Source organism: Phasianus colchicus, chromosome 3 (assembly GCF_987193195.1).
Source record: "Phasianus colchicus chromosome 3, bPhaCol1.hap1.1, whole genome shotgun sequence".
NCBI lineage: Eukaryota > Metazoa > Chordata > Aves > Galliformes > Phasianidae > Phasianus > Phasianus colchicus.
Window position 1 is genome coordinate 79,017,907 of NC_143438.1, and position 14,492 is coordinate 79,032,398.

Consider the following 14,492-nt stretch of genomic DNA (forward strand, 5'->3'; position numbering starts at 1 on the left):
AAATTATGATCAAGTAAATTTCATTCCTAATTTTTAATAAAATTTGAATGGCACACACCAAGAATACTCAAAATTTAGTTAATAGCTATATATTCAATTCCCAGCATTGAGAAGACTTACTTATACACTCCATGTTCTTTATACTCCTATTCTGCTCCATTCCTTCATTTCATGCCGTGAAAGATACCATTTGTTATTATAGAAAAGTAATAGTATAAGGAAATAAATATGCAAATATGCCAAACCCTTCTTTTGAAAAACATGCATTTTTTTTCCATAAACATATTTCAATTGCATTATTTTTTAAATGCATAAAAATCTGATTTATTGCAACTTTACCACATTTGTATCAACTTCAACATAGTTATTTTACAAAGAAAAAAATTTTGATATTAACATCTGTGCATCTAAAATTAAGAGTGACTTGAGTTCTATCTTTAATAAATAACACATGATACTGAGATGCAACACGATAATACTGAAAACATACTGCAGAATCATAGTGATGTCACTAGGACATCATACTTTATAAATAGAGGAAAAAAACCACAGATTAAATTTGTGTCAAACAAATAAATAATGTTAGTACACTTCAAAAATGTTATTGATTTACTCAAATGAAATTATTATTCAACAGTGTATAGATTTAACCATAATTTTTCACAAAATTGGAAAGGTAGAATTTTCACTACTAGTATGAAAAATAAATATAAAAACACAAAACAATTTCCTTGGCAACTACACATATGATTGTAAAAGAGTAAGAACAGATATTTTCTCAATTTTTTTTAAAAAAATTATACAACCTTCAAAATTCTCTTTGTTCTTATTAATAATTAACACTGATAAAAGTTACTTCTAAAGTTAAAGTTGAAGAAAGTTTAATTTAGTTTTTGTAATTGGTATTAACGTATTTATTTGGTAGTCTTATTTTTATAAACAGTGATCTCTGAGAAGTTTTTATAAGAGGTAAATGATTAGTGATGTTTAATGAACATAGGGTTAAATATGCGTCAACTGAACAGTAGTTACAAATGGCATGTTTTCCTTATGAAAGATACTGAGCTGAGCTTGGGCAGCTGGGCTGTCCAAGAACACTGGCTTGGCAAGTATGTAGGTCACTCCAAAATGCCTCCTGTTTATTTCCATGGAAACTACAACGGATACAAAGAGCATAATAACAGTGTTTGATAGACAAAATTCTGAGCTACAAAACACTATTTTTCAACATAATCATCACCATAAGCTAGGCATTTTTGCCAGCAGTGAACAAGAGCTTGCATACTGTAGCCGTAAAAATCTACACCAGCAGGAGATGACCGACTGTTTCACAGCTACTATGATGACGGTATCACTGATAGAAAATGCTGCCCATGTGGTCCATCTTTCATCAACTTTAACAGATGGAAGTCAGAAGGTTCCAAATCTGGACTATGTGGTGGGTGTAGGATGGGACAGTCCAGTCAAGACCGTCAGTGTGCTCCACAGTCTTCAAAGTGGTATGGGGCCTAGCATTATTGTTACAAGAGAAAGGTTGTCCTTGCTGGCCTGAATGTGGAAGTTAGAGCCATCAGTTTAGTAAGCATTGCAAGGTAGCAGATTTGATGGCTATTCCATTTCCAGGAAATCCTGAGGAATCCCTTTCCTATCCCAAATGACGGTGAGTGCACACCACTTTATCCACAGGGGGTTTTGTCTTGAAATTTTTCTTCAATGGGGAATTCACATGTTGGCACTCCATGGACTTCCATTTTGACTCCAGCTCATAGAGAAGATAGCACATCTCATCACTGGTAATTGTATGATCCAGGGAACTGTCAACTTCAGGCTTGTATTGGTTCAATAGGTCCTCACAAACTTGTATATGATGTTCTGCATGAGCATTCATGTGCCTCTCTTATCTTGCAATATTCCAGTGTTTCCATCACTGTTTCCAATGTACTGAAGCCAATATACAGCTCACTACATAGTTCTCTGGCCATAATTCACCAATTCATACAAATGAGCTGATTGACATGCTCTTCTTTTCATGGTGTGACAGATATGTATGGCCATCCAGAACATGGCTTGTCTTTCAAGTCATGTGCTGACATCCACTCTTTCGTCTTCATAAATGTTCAATACGCATATATGAATTTCAATAGGTACATTTTTTTTCCACAGACAGAAATTCAATTCCACACCTTTGCTTCATATGCACTTCCATGTCAGATGTCATTTTGTCAGAGTGCCCCTCTACTGCCATCTGACACATGGCAACAAAATGTAATATAATATTGTTGAGAAGATTCTCTCTCTACTGTCATATCACTAACATCCATCTCTGACACTGTGGGCCAACATAATAAAATAGGAGGCATTACTTTCAGAGCATCCCTCACAGATTGAACAATTATTATTTTTTTTAGAGGTTCACTTATTCTCTTATGGAAATAACTAATACAACCATTCATAACTTCTTAGCTCATAAGTACCATAATACCATAAATAGTAATAATGACAAAATGGTTGTTGTATAAGTAACTGGATATCCTTTGGCAGTGGTCCGCCCTTTATACTTGTAAATGATCTTCCCCTTACTGTTTCATAATTAAATTTCCTTGTTATTCAGTTTTGTATTATGTCTGTCTTGATTACACAACAGGCACACATGCGGTCACGTAAGAGGAAAAGGAAAGCAGGGTTTCCATGAGGTTTCTTTTAGGCCCAAGTCTCTCAGAGTTATATGGACACTATGATACAGCAGTGGGGACTTAGTGCAGATGAGACTAAGAGATGAACTATTTGTCACTTTGACATATGCAAAGGTCAATTTGCATTCTTGCTCTCTGCAAGAAAATACTTGCAGAGAGTGTTACATAGTGATTTCTTTCACTTGGTGATCTCTTCATTCTGAAACTTTTCACATTACTCTTTTCGAATTTATTACTTCCCTTAGATATGATCTATCCTATTGTCTTCTAACTGCTGCTAAACTTCCCTTACATAGTCGCAAGAATTCCTGGGTTTCAAAATCAGTGTAATCATGTATAAAGGACAACTGACTTAAGCATGCAGCTGTTTGGGAAAATATTTAATTATGTAAATAATTCAGTTGTATCTAATTTTGTCCTTAAATCAACAAGATGGTCCTCCATCACTTCTCTGACTTTATCAAAAGGAGGAAGAATTTTTGAATTTTTTTAATAAACCTACACAGTTCACTGACTATATTTTCTTCTCAACTTTTACAGAAATATTTTTGTTAAAATGACAAAAGGTTCAGGAATAAAAGACTTGCTAAACATTAATATTCATAATGCATCCGGAGACATGAAAACATGGCTACAGTGTATTAAAAACAATAATTTGGTATAAGTTTGCCTCTGGAAAATATCTACTGTTGAGCTGTTTTCTTGGATACAGCAATTCCACCAACTTTCAGTCATGCTTATTTCATCTATGTCGGTCTTGTTGCCTTTGCATCATTTTTAGGATGCAGTGATTTATTTAAATTCTTACTAACTTAGCTACAAAGTTCAAATCTGAAAATCAATGTCTAATAATAATTCTGAGGGCAGAAATTTTTTCTTGTAGTAAAAACTCTAATTGGGTCATAACACTTAAGAATCTAACTATATATAACACAAAATACCCCAAGAAATGTTGAATATCAATTTTCTTCTAAGTAGAAAACTCAGCAGAATTAAAATGAAATACACTTTCTGTATTTGCTTCTACATTAGATTATTCTCTGAAGAAACATCGTTAAGACCATAGGGTATTCTGAACTGGAAGAAATACTCAAGGGTCACCAAGTTCAACTCCTGGTTCTACACAGGATCACTCAAAATTTTTAAATCATATTTCTGATAATTTTATCCTAACGTTTCCTGAAATCTGACAGAGTTGGTGTCCTGACTATCTCTGTGGAGCCTATTCCATTGTCTGACCACCCTCTCGGTGAAAAGCCTTTTCCTAACAACCAACTCAACACTCCCCTGACATAGCTCCATGCCGTTCCCTTAGGTCCTGTCTCTGTCATCAGAGAGCAGAAGTCAGTGCTGCCCATCTGCTCACTGTGAGGAGCTGTATTCTCCCATGAGGCCTTCCCGCAGTCTCCTCCTCTTGAGACTGAACGAACAGAGAGACTTTCACAGCTCCTCATACATCTTTCCCTCTAGACCATGTACCATCTTCACAACTCTCCTTTTTACTCTTAACAATTTTACATTCTTATATTTTGGTGCCTAAAACTGCACACAGTGCATGAGGTTAGGCTGCAACAGCACAGAACAGAGTGAGACAATCCTTTCCCTTTACTAGAAATACTGTACTTGATACACCTCAGGGTATGATTGGTGCTGTTGACTGCCAGGGCATATTGCTGACTCATGTTGAACTTGCCATTAGTCAGAACCCATAGACTATTTTCTGCAGGGCTGCCCTGCAGACTTTTGTCTCCTAGTCCCTATATAAATCCAGGGTTACCTCATCCCAGGTGCAGATACTGCAGCATCTCCTGTTAATTTAATCCATATTCTCACTGTCTTTCCATTAAACTCTACAGTCCTCTTCAAAGGTCACACTGAGTTTTCTGAAATAAGTTTCATCATGTGTCTGCTAATTCTATTCTTTATTATAATTTCTACCAATTTTCACTATGGAAATTAACCGTAAGATCAACATTTGTATTTAAATACTTCACATCTAGGCTCTTTCAGAGCTTCACAGAAAATACAAGCCAATCCTAACATCTTGCTGAGTTTCAATTTATTGTTTTATTTCAGGATATCTGTTGTAGCCATTTGGAGGCATTTCCTTAAAGAGAAAGGAATTATTCTAATTCAGGACCTTAGCAGTCTCCTCAGCAAGATAACGTAGTATAGCATAGAATAACATAGTATAGCATAACTATTTACTTAGTTTTTCCTCAATTGCATCATCTTTGAAAAAGTTTTTGGTCATGATATTTGACTGACACTTTAATAATTTCCATACTTTTCTCATATTTTACAAAGTACATCAGTGGTTACATTAGGTTTGCTACTTCAGTAGTTATTTCTGAAAACCCTGCTGCACACATATTCCTACTTTCCTCATTTAAAGATGATTCCCTTTTTCTGGAATAGATATTCTAATTTCTGTTGTATTCCTTGTCTTTGCTGTTTCCATGTGCTTAGGTTTCTATTTTCAGAGTTTGCTTCAGATTGGTGAAGCTCTAAAATGAGTTTTCTAATTGACTCCTATGTCACCATTAAGTAGTGCTTTGCTGTTGTCTTCAGTTTTAGTTCAATGAATCTCTCTGTTTGTATGGGGTTACAGAGTCAAAAATTATTATTATTATTTTTTTCTCTTCCATTCCTCCCAGGGCATCCAATTTGAGTGCATTATGGACAGTTTGGATATATTCTGTATACATTATTATCATATATACTCTCACTGAGAAAATCTGATATGTTTTAGGCCAGCTGTTTCTCTATTAATTTGATACTTTTATCACAATGCTGAAATAAAAAGATATTAACTAGACACTAATATTTGAACTGAGGACAATTAAAATATCACTGTAATGTTCTCTGACCTTCATTTACTTACACATGCTCTCAACTGTTACACAACACAACCTAAATACAATTTGATGCCTTTTACTAATAATTCATCCAGGAAACAAAACAGTATATATCCTGACATAAGTACTGTTCAAAAATGCCAACATAATCAGTAACTGATTCTCCAAGCAATATAAAAATATAAAACGAAGTGTAATGCAATAGAGAAGGAAATTTAATGGTTTTCATAGAATCACAGAATTGTTTGAGTTGGAAGGGACCCTTAGAGGTCATCTAGTCCTACAACGAACAAGGACAGTTGCAGCTAGATCAAGTTGCCCAGAACCTGGTCCAGTCTGACCTTGAATGTCTCCAAGGACTGGACATTTACCACCTCTGAGCAGTCTGTTCCAGTGCTTTACTACCTTTCTTGTAGAAAACATTTTCCTGATATCTATTCTAAATCTTCCCTCTTTTAGTTTAAAACCATTTTCCCTCATCATAACAGACCCTGCTGAAGATTACAGAATCCCCTTTCTTCCTATAAACACTCTTTAGATGTTGAAATTCACAAGTGAATTCTTGCAGTGGTTGGAATACACATATAGGTATTAGAGTTGTAATTAATTTGTTACATTAACTTATGTTAACACTCAACTACTCAAAAACTGAATTTCATTTTAAACTTAATTACAGTTTTTTTCTCTGGTCCCCTTTGTGACAGTCAATATTAAGATGTTAAAACTTGGTGCAAGAAATGAAATATGAGCCTTTAACAAGTAATCACCAACATATTCCATCTAATAAATCTTACAGTTGATTGGGTTACTGAAATCTTCCACAAGAGTTAGGACCTTCAGATTGCTGCCCAAGATAAAGTTAGAAGCCTGCATATTTATCAGGCATAGCCAGCTCAGATGACTGGATAAGTTTCTTTAATTCCAGTTATTGATTAACTTATCATGATTACTGACTGATTCTATCATACTTGAGTGTCTTTGGAAAATACATATTTGCATATCTGTGTGAATAAACAGTTGGGATTTTTTTCATCCAAAAAGTAATCTTGTGCATTCTAAAAAATCTTCAAGGATATTAACACTTAGAAACAAATATATATTTATTTACAGTTTAGGAAACTGGGGAAGATGGAATAGATGATCTATAAAGGTCTCTTCAAACTCACAGTATTTCATGATGATTCTTTGATGATTAGCTTAAACTTTTTCTTCTTTTTCCTAACATTTCCCTCATTAAATTTAGTTTGTAAAAATTGGTCACAGACTTAGTTAAGCAGAAGAAAAGAAAACCCTGTTTTACAAAGTTCTCTAATTTACTTAAACATGTTGGAATATAGGATTCTCGGGCAACTGATTTTAATTAGGTTGTTATAGTTAACTTCTACTCTTTATTTCTTATATTATGTCATATATATAATATATGTCATATGTATATGTATAATATATGTCATATATATAATATATTATATTAGGTCATATAATTTACCATTATATTAATATTATATATTACCATTATATGGTAAATTATATGACATAAGTGCTTTTTAAAAGAAACCTATGAATAATTGCTCACGGTTTATTATATAATGAAATTTGTAAAGTCATTATTATTTTCAAATGTACATGCAAAAGTTCAAACACTCAAAATAATATTTGATGTGGTTATATATATATATATCCGTATTTTTATTCATTTCAAAAACTTTTTGAACTGTTAACTGTTATAGCTATTTCCAGTAAAGTCCACTATCTCAAGAAGTAAATACAGATAATCAAATCTTTCATCACTGCCAAATCCAGTAGGTGAAAGTTAGATTTCTTCTTTTTAGCATTTTGACACATTGCTGTGCAATAGTTTTTTGTCTATACAGAGGTGTAATGAATATGTGCATAAAGAAAAAGTCTTCAGTACGAGAACTGTAAGTTAAGGTATACTCAGAAACCAAATCCTTGACTACATCAGGAATTTTCTAATAGTAACACACAAACACAAAATTAAGTAATCCTACAATCCCTCCAAAATACTTTTGCCCTATGTTTTAATCTCAAGCAGTACAGCTTCCACACAGGAGATATTTCACTGTACCTAATATACACTGTTGCTGCTCTTGCTGTTTGCAAGCACTTTAGATTTAGTCCAGATGCAAACAAAAAAACACAGCTTTTTAACAAGCACTTTGAATCCTGTTTGGTGATCTTTTAAGTCTCCTCTCCATGGAGGAAAGGGATCCATTCCACTATAATACTGAGAAGAAATTTTTCTATTTCTTCATTAGTCCTTAAGCTGCATTTTCAAGTCTGACTATAAACAACTATTTTTCAAAATGTAGCATTTGAGTAGCATTTTACATATTTAAAATGCAACCCTAATTGATAGAAATTCTATTTCTAAGTGCTCAAGACATGGTTTATGTGATTCCATAAAACAGATGTCTTGTCCTGGGCAAAAAGAAAATTAGGAATGTATTGTAATATATGAAAACTATGAGAAGTAAAGTAAAAAAATATAAAAAGCAAAGTATGCTGCTTATACGGTTTATTTGAGCATTGCTTTGGAAGCATAAAACACAGCCTCATTCTCTGAAGTGACATTCAGCATAAGTAACTGGAGAATACTCTGTCCCTTCTGCAGTTACTTAACCCAGGCATGTCAAACCACGGACTGTGGGTCAGATGAAGCCCAGCAAAGCCTGTGTTGTGGCCTACTCCCTGCCCCATGCTATCATGGAGGTGACTCTCCTCTGCCTGACCCTGGGCATGCATCCATCACTTAACAATAAGTAAATCATCAGTGTGTTGTTCACACTGTCTGAACTGAAACCAGGACGCTGCTAACTCAAGTTGTGGCAAACAATTTCAATTTCATGCATTTTAATATATTGTCTAAGCACAGCCCTGTGAATAGTAAAAAAAAAAAAAAAAAAATGCAGCTTCACCTTCTGTTTTGATAAAAGAATTTGAGTATAAGTTCCAAGATTGCTGAAAAAAAATCAATCTTTTAATATATTTGCAACTCTACTTTCAGTTTATACAAATGCATTAACTGAGGGGCGGCCAGCAGGGACAGGGAGGGTGATTGTCCCTCTCTACTCTGCTTCTGTGAGGCCCCATTTGGAGTACTGTGTCCAGGTCTGGAGCCCCCAGTACAAGAAGGACAGAGAGCTGTTGGAGAGGGTCCAGAGGAGAGCCACAAAGATGAACAGGGGACTGAAGCACCTCCCCTATGAAGACAGGCTGAAGGAATGGGCTTGTTCAGCCTGGAGAAAAGGCAGCTGCAGGGTGACCTAATTACAGCCTTTTTAGTACCCAAAGGGAGCCTACAATAGGAGAGGAGTCAACTCTTCATAGCGTAGATAACAGCAGGAGAAGGGGGAATGGCTTTAAGTTGAGGGAGGGAAGATTTAGTTTGGATGTCAAGGGGAAGTGTTGAAGGCCAGATTGGATGGGGCCCCAGGCAACCTGGTCTAGTATTAAATGGGGAGGTTGGTGGCCCGCATGTGGCAGGGTGGTTGGAGATACATGATTCTGAGGTCCCTTCCAACCCAGGCCATCCTGTCATTCTGTAAACTGTGAATTTTCAAATGGAATGCATAGAGTTGCAATCAGAAATCAAACATTTCATCATACTACTTCACTAGACTCCTGTAAGATCTGAAGCTGCAGCCTATGGAAAACAGCCTACAGTACTCACTGAAGCAGAAGAAAAGTGAAAAGATGTTGGAGCACCCGAGACAGTCTTATGAACTGACTTCCTATTCTCCATCCACATATATTGCTTTTTCTTGTGTCATTTCACTCTTCACAACTTTAAACACAAACTTATGCAAAGTAATGGGTAACATTGCACAGAACCATAAATATAAACAATACAGAGGAAACTACTATGTTGTTTTTTTCTTTCCAGCTACTAGCTGTACAATATTTGCAGAAACTTAAGAAATCAGCTAGGTAGCTTTAAAATAAAAGCATAAATCTTGTCCCTATGCTTTATGAAGTAAATAGAAGCGTATCTTCATGTATGTTTTATCTACTCAAATTGTGTAAGCATGATAATGCATGACAAAAGTGCACAATACAAGAAAAATATCAGTTGTACCTCATCAGTGCTCAGTGAAAGATTTCTTATGTAGATAGTAAAGAACTCTATTTATAATAATTCTATTATAGTGGAAGTCCAAGAGCAGATAGCACAACTTGCTTGCATGTCCATGGTAAATAATTTCATTTTGTAATGTCTTTTAGCTAGTCATAACTCAAATATAAAATTAGAAGTAAGTTGATTTTATATTAAACTTGCAGATTTGCAATGGAGGAAAAACAAATGTGTATAAACTGATCACTTCTGCCACCTCTTCCACGTATTTTAAGTGTGCCTTTAAAACTTTTCTACTTTAATAGAATGCTGAATAAGCAGAAGTCTTTGAATTCCTGCAACAACTCTGAATGACTTTGGTGCTTTCTTTATATCATAAATACCAAACATTTAAACTCATATCATTCTCAAAGTTTCTGACAAAGGCCTTTTTCTAACAAGAAAAAAAAACACAACACGTGTTTCTGAGGCTTAATTTCTGCAAGAAATTCTTTTGTATGCTTATAACTTATATAGTGAAGATACCAAGCCAGCATATCTGCTTTTATCGCATGATGTCATTAATCCTTTGCAACCTTCAAAGTATGAAGACAATGTATTAAATGCAAAAAGTGACGTAAATTATTTTAAAGTCAATTCATCATACTGAGGCTCTGCAAAAGAATGGCAGGAACAAATATCAGCTTAGCACATTAAATTTATGAAATATTAGAAGAACTTACAAGTGTTTTTAACAATAAAGGAACAGCAACAAATAAATGGACAGCAACTGCAATCAATATAAAATGCAGTTACTACTATCCTTCAGTAACACCGTTATTATAGAGTTTGACTAAGATCTCAGTTACATTTTTCATCTGTTCGTTCTTTAAAAAAAAAAAGCCTTTTTTTTTTTCCCCCTAGAAACTTTTTCTTTGGTTGCTTTTTCAATATAAATGAGAATGCTAAATAATCATAGATGTAAGGTAATGAATATTAAGCTTCTAACTAATGTCTTGTGCCTTCCAAAATCTTCTTTTTATTTGCTTATGTATGATGGCTTAAGAATTGGGAATATAACCAACCAATTAAGTTTCTATGTGCTGTCTTTCAGTGTAAAGGTTTCACTTCCCAAAACATTTAATATAAGCACAAATACACAGAAATTAAACCAAAAGGCAACCTCGTGTCCAAAAGAAAAATGGTATTTCCTTTGACATTTCAGTTCTTAGGAAAACAATACACTGGGAGATGATGAGGTTGCAAGCACCCCTTTTCCTGGCTATGAGTAAAGAAAACTATCCTCCAGGTCATATCAACAGAGAAACGTTCACTTTTCTGTTATACTACATACACATCAATCATTAGCATTGTCTTTAAGATAGCATTTTAGCAATTATGTAGTTATGTACTGTTGCCCATAAGACTAGGAATTAAGGTTTCTTGTTGCAATTGTATTTAAGAATGTTTCTATTATTTTAAAATGTCATAGTATGAAATTGTCTTTTATTCTTTTAAACACATCTTAAAAAAGAATGCATGTGAATAAATTCAGTACTGTTGTTTTATTAAAAATAAGTGGCATGAAACACAAACCATTGCATAAACAGTTTATAACAATATCTGAGATAGTTTACTGTGTCTTTCAGATGGAGATCATTTAAAAGTTATAGTCAAATATTCCCAAAGCCTAAACAACACAGCATAATAATATTAGCAATATATTTAGTGGCAAATTATTTCTTCTGTTGGGAACAAGGCCTTACACTCAATCATAAATGCAATTTTCCTTTGCAGGGCCTTCTGTTATTCTGTGAAAAATTGTTGCTTGGTACCAAAAACATAAAACAAACTATAGCTGGCGAAGCTAAGAGAAATTATTCACCATCGTGTCTATCATAGGAACACTGTATCTGCATATGTTAATCAGATCCTGTTCTTGACATCCACCATGAAATGAAAAATAGCTTAACACATTACCTTGGATAATCTTTGCATGTGTTCATAAAAAAAAAAAAGAGTCAAACCAGTGACTTGGTTCACTTCCCACACTTATTAAAGAGCCCCAAGATCATTTTGAATAATGATTTCAACCAAATGCCTCAGTAAAGCCTAATGTACATAGGACTAGAGAATTAACAAGAGATTTATTTGGTTTGCAAAGGTACAAGAAGAAACATCAGCTTTATGCACTGAATACATTACAGAAAACTAGTTTTCCATGATCCTGAAAGCCAAGCCTCTGTTCAGCTTTCATCTAACACCAAAATCATCAGTTATTGACTTTTGAACTCTATAGCTACTCATATTTTCCAGTTTCACACACTCCCAGAAAAGTACGTTTTGACAGACTGAGCAATTCATTAGCTAGTTCATGTTGTTCTGGGTCTAGTCAGGCTTCAACTGTGTTTCTCAACAAAGATTTCCTGTGAAGCTTGATGTAGCAGACATTTTCAGAGCATGCTTAAAGTCATTTCTATCAGCTGCCTTTCCAGTATAATAGTCCCGGCCTACATTTTCTTTTAATTATGAGTGGGGATTTCATTCCCCTCCATATTTTATTTAGGAGACAAGGCCATAGAACAAGACCCATGGCTCCTCTGTCTCTGTGTCCATCAAATTCATCTGCCATCTTCAGGAGGATATGTTAAGCTAATACAAGTTAGTCAGAATGGACAGAGAGGATATTCTTTTTTCTCTTTTGAGATTTTTCTATTCAGTGAAAATATCAGCATATTCTGCAACGAGAAGGACCAACTTTGAATTACTGCATATCAGTTTCACCCTCCTATCAAGATTTTCCATGTTATTTATCTAATTTGTGTCTTCATATAAATGAGTAAAGATTTTTGACACAAATACTTTTTAAACAGAAAAAGTTTTTCTATGCTCTTTGAACTATCTTTACAAGATCAATTCTGCATGTTGTAAAGCATGTCCCTTGAGCCTTGAGAGCCATCTGGAATGTTGAACATTATTCCTCTCTCTCCTCTGTGTACTTAGGTCCAAATATGAGAAAAATGAAGTGTTACTCATTGGTAGCATTTTCTTTTACAGATTCTGAGATATTTCACTTCCCCTACAGAGCTGTATGACTAAATATGGCTCTTAGGATAGAAGATCCTAAATCCCAAATTAATGTTAAAAGTGTAGAAGTTAGACAGAAAAGTAACTTTTAAACAAGTTTATTTACAGAGTTTATACCTAAATCTTTAAATCAAAATATTACAATCATAAAAGGAGTTCAAGTTCTCAAATTCTTCTCAAAAACAAATAAGAAAATGAAAAACAAATAAAATAAACTGAGCTGTATTGTATACTGCATTTTATTGCAATACTGTCATTTTCATGGAGTTTCAAATATACCGTTTCAGAATGGATGAATATAATTTCTCTGTTAAGCAAATGTTTCACTTAGGTGAGAACGGACAGCTGCCAAGGCCAAAAGTTCAACTTACAACTTGTTGCAGTCAGTGTTACACAACTGAAAAACAATCCACTATTATTATCTCATAGGTAAATAAATGTTCTGTTTTGCAATACTGGAAAGCACTGATTATGGGGGAAAAATGCTATTACACATCACAGCAACATGCCTACAAATCTTTATCAACTCCAAACAGGAGGAAAAGCAAAATATGTACAAATGAAAACAAAAACCATTAAGGCTATTTTGTTGTTGCTTTTTAATCCATCTTAACATGTGATATAACATCCGAAGGAAATCTCCACCACCTTTTAAATAAGGCCTTGCTTGTCCAGAAAAAAAAGCAGAAAGACAACACTCACACAAAAAAAACACAGTAACAACAAAATACCTACGCAACAACAAAAACAAAGCAATAAAAAAAGTTCATTTTAATTAATGACAAGAGTCCACTATCCATTTTAGTACAAGATGTTATTATCTGTTATTACTGAGATGGTAGTCCATCTACGCAAAACACTTTTCCTTTAGTGAATGTTAGAACCGACAGAACTGGAAATATATACCGCTAAGTGCACCTGATAATTTCAGTTATTGCAATACTAATAAATAAATTATTTAATTATGAAAAAAAACCTCCAAAAAGAAGGAAACCTATATTTTCTTACTTCCTTATATGTACCTTCCTGACTGAATTCTCTCTAGAAAACAACTAGAAAATATTGATATCCAGTTTTAAACTGAGGAAGAAACTGCTGACCTCCACTCAACCTCATACAATTTTGTACATCTTTCTGAACTTGCTAGCATCATTTTTTCAATTTTTCTGCCATTGAAGTTTGATGTTCTTTGCTTTATTTTCATTATCCAACAAAAACATTAAAGTTCTTAAGTCCTTATAATTTTATAGTTAAGAGTTTAGTTATTCTGTTTATTCGTAATTTTACATATTTTTTTCTGTTTTGTTCATAACTATTTAATTTGTGATCAAAAATTAAGTATACAAATAAGAAAAACTATATTCTATTGAAAATAAATATATTTTATTCTACTTGGAAGTCGATTCTCAGCTTTTAATCTTTAAATTATTCATAGAATTTGCAATTAAGATAATACTGAAGAGATCTGATTTTAATTCATTGATTTTAACCTCACTTCAAGTATTTGTGTGCATAGATGAGATCCCCCAGATCCTTCTCAAGGCAGGAAACTCTCTCAGCCTTTCCTCATAGGAGAAATATTCCTGTCCTTACATCAGCTTCATGGCCCTATGTTAGACTGCCTCCATTAGCTCAATGGAGAAGAGAAGGCCAGAACTGGGCACAGTACTCCAGATGTTGTCTTAACAGTGCTGAGGGTAGAAGGAAAGGATTACTGCTCTTGATCTGTTGGCAATACTTTTACCTTTACTCTGCCCAGGATATCATTAGCTGCAAATGATG

At 34.1% G+C, this 14,492-nt stretch overlaps 1 protein-coding gene across 4 annotated transcripts in view; it reads right to left on the bottom strand.

The window, feature by feature from the left end:
* CSMD3 (CUB and Sushi multiple domains 3) overlaps positions 1-14,492 on the bottom strand; it is a 549,229-nt gene that overhangs the window by 116,158 nt on the left and 418,579 nt on the right. The gene's annotated exons all lie outside the window — the stretch shown is intronic.